The sequence below is a fragment of the Mirounga leonina genome, unplaced genomic scaffold (assembly GCF_011800145.1).
Source record: "Mirounga leonina isolate KUSES-001 unplaced genomic scaffold, KU_Mleo_1.0 Mir_173, whole genome shotgun sequence".
NCBI classification, from domain to species: Eukaryota; Metazoa; Chordata; class Mammalia; order Carnivora; family Phocidae; genus Mirounga; species Mirounga leonina.
This window is the reverse complement of record NW_023270447.1, coordinates 45,381,231-45,384,918: the sequence shown is the minus strand read 5'-3', so window position 1 is coordinate 45,384,918 and position 3,688 is coordinate 45,381,231.

Here is a 3,688-nt window from a genome sequence, read left to right as displayed (position 1 = left end):
TCCCTGAACTCTTGTATATGCCAAGGAAGTTACCTGTCACTGGACAACTGGAGAAAAAGCCAAGAAATGCCCAACATTATCCTCATTGTCTTGGCTTTCTTCCCCTGCCCCCTATTGTGTCTCAATGAGAAGGGGGGCTCCTGGATATACTGTATAGATTCTGCTCAAATAGGACATGAAGGCTTCTCCCAGTCATTTGGGAAACTAATAGAGCTAATGGGCAGAGACCCATTAATTCCAGGCCCAAGTCTGCCACTAATTTGGTAGGTGTCCTTACACAAGCTATTTGATTTCTCTGGGTACCAATGGATCCTCTGGCACACCATCTAGATGCCCTCCAGCTACCAGGAACATTGGAGCCTGACAGCTCTCAGCTGAAAACCCCTCTGGATTTTGTCTTTGGCCGAAAGTCTCTTCTTTTTGCCTGAGATGGCTCACATTCAACAACCAGTCAGTCATTGTGGGAGTACAAAGGCTTGGCCCCCTTGCCCAATTTGGAACAGTTCTGCAAGGCCATTCCAGCTTTTGGGTTCCCCGTAGCATTACCTAGACCTCTGTGGGGACTACTTCTCTGTAGATATTGATCCTGCCACCACCCCAGTAAAATTCTTGCACACAAATCTCCACAAGTCTCACACAAGAATCAAAGTTTGTTTTAGGGGACCCTACCTGGGACACTGGTCCCTGGCTTTCCCACTGATCCAATAAAAGGGCTTTGCTAGATGCCTCCATTTCTGTCTGTAAACGTGAGTAAAGCACAATGATGCAACTGCCAGGTGTATAATATAATCAGCAGAGGCAGCTACAGCAGGGCCTCATGTGCATCTGAATCCAACTGATTACAGAATTCAGGACATAGCTCTTCCAACGTTGGGAAACAGGTGATACAGCAGCAAACAGAGATACTGAATATTTGGATCTCTGGGTTGGAGATCTCAGAACTACCTGGGTAATTCCAGGTAATTCTCTGTTGGGCCTCATTTTCTTAGTATACAAAATAAGAAAATTTGTTGTATTCTCTCCCTCTCCTCATGTTAAATGAATTTATGTGATATTGGCTTTTAAAAGAAAAAAAGTTCATTTTTGGAAAAATCAGTCTCAATCACTCTCATTCACCAAGAACCAAAAGCAGACGTTAGGTGCCTAATTATTCATGACTCTGTATGTCACCCTCTGCAGGCCCTGCCCTTTGAAGCCTGTGGTCTGGGGCTAGCAGACATGGCCAGGGAGCCACAGCCAAGGCAGCCTCCCTGAATCCACCTAGGAGAAATCTGCTGGAAGGTCACTCTACAAATTTATAAGGTTCTTGAGTATCCCCAGAATAACTACAGGGGAATAGAAACTAACATACACTGAACACCTGCTAAGTTCTTATCACTGGCTTTTGTCCTTTTACGTATGTTAGTTCATTTAATTCTGACAACACTCCCTGAAGTCAGCCATTGCCATCTCCATTTTACAGACCAGCCTGTAGGGGGCATGTGACAATCCAGAGTCATGCATCAAACATGGAAGAACCAAGGCTAGACCATGAGGATGGTTCCACAACAGTGTAACAGAAGCACCCAATAGCTCCTTGAGGGCAGCTCCCAAGTCTTTCCTATTTGTATCCTGAGCACCTACCCCAGTGGCAAACATGAGTTACTAGATGCACGTTGACCACATTAATTAATTAAAACCTCCTGATTTCTCCTCTTGCTATTTTTATTACACTACCACACAATCAGCCTTGCTAATTCACCTCCATATTTTTCAAAAAATGGCCAACCTTGAGAAAGACAGGAAACCAACTCCAAAAAACAAAGACATGTAGTCTCCCAACGTACACAGTGACAACCAATCACTTGGCCCCTTTGGGATGTAATAACTGGCTAACTAGCCTCAGCACTGTCTACTTGCACAAGATTGGCTCACTTCGGCCCACCAAGCAAGGGCTCCCATTGATTATTCCTAAAAACCCATTACACTTCTGAAAGCCATTACACATGAAGATGGTTTAAATACATCCACCTAGGCAAGATGGCAGAGGAGTAGGAGACCTGGATTTCGTCTCCTCTCAGGAATTGAGCTGGATAGGGATCAAACCATTCTGAACACCTATGAACTCAACAAGAGATTGAAGAAGAACAACAACTTTCTGAACAGAATAATGACCACTTTCTGGAAGGTAGGACGTGCGGAGAGGTGAATCCGAAGTGATATTCGGGAAGATAGATGGCGGGGGAGGGGCCTCCATCCACCGCTTCTGGCAAGTGATAGAGCCGCAGAGCACAAAATCGGAACTTTTAGAAGTCTGCTCTGCTGAGGGACGTCACTCCGATGGCTAGCGGGGGGTAGAACCCTCGCGGGACAGTGTGGTCTCAGGACCCTTGGGGTCACAGAAAGACCAGGGGTGCCTAAGGGTGGCAGAGCTCCCAGGTATCGGAGCGGGGAAGCCGGCTTCAGAGGCAGAGCTGAGACGCAGGCTCTCAGCTCAGGGTTGTCATAAACCATGATCCACGACACAGTCGGGCCACTGCTCCTCCAGCAGGGACCCAACAAGCGGCAGATCCGGGGAGACTCACCTTCTTCCCCCAGGAGGAGAGGCACGGGAGCGCACTGCAGGGATCTGCTGGGTTTGGAGACTCCACATGGGGTCGGGTGCCAGAGAGAGAAACGCCCGGTCACAGGCCGGGTGAGCACGGAGTGCGGCCGGAGACCGGGGAGACGGGAGTGACTGACGGCTTTTCTCTGGGGCTCACTGAGGTGCGGGGCCCTGAGTTCTCAGCTCCTCCGGGGCAGAGATTGGGAGGCCGCCATTTTCATTCTCCTCCTCCAAAGCTGTTCGGAAAGCTTGCAGGGAACAAAAGCTCCCTAGAGCAAACTCGAGCAGATTACTTAGCCCAGACCGGGCAAGGGCGGGGCAATTCCGCCTCCGACAAAGACTTTTGGAAACCATGGCAACAGGCCCCTCCCCCAGAAGATCAGCGAGAACAGCCAGCCAAGACCAAGTCTACCGATCAATGAGAACAGCAGAACTCCAGCGCTAGGGCAATACTGCACATAGAATTCACGGCTTTTTTACCATGATTCTTTAGTCTTTCAAAGTTAATTTTTTTTAACTGTCTTTTTTTTTTTTGAATTTTTCTTTTTCTCTTTTTCAAACAACATCTTATCAATCCCTTTTTTAAAAAAGAAATTTTTATTTTTCATTTTTATTTTTCATTTTTAGAGTCATATTCTATCCGTTCATAGTAGTTACCCGTATTTTTGGCATATATATATATATATACGTTCTTCTCTCTTTAAAATTTTGAGATAGTTTCTTCTAACAGATCAAAATATACCCTAAATCTCTAGTGTATGGTTTTTTTCTACTCCCCTGCCTGATCACATTCTCTCCCTTTTTTTTTTTTTTCTCTATTTTTTTAAATCCTCTTCTTTCTTTTTTCAAACAACTTCTTATCAATTCCTTTTATAAATTTTTTTAAAATTTCCATCTTTACAGTCATATTCCATCCCTTCATCATATCAACCCTTATTTTTGTACATATATAAGTTTTTCTTTCTTTAAAATTTTGGGAGGTACTTTCTTCTAACAGACCAAAATACAACCCAAATCTAGTGTGTGGCACTGATCTATATACCAGCCTGATCATATTTGATCGCATTCTGTTCTTTTGTTTTGTTTTGTTCTGTTTTTGTTTGT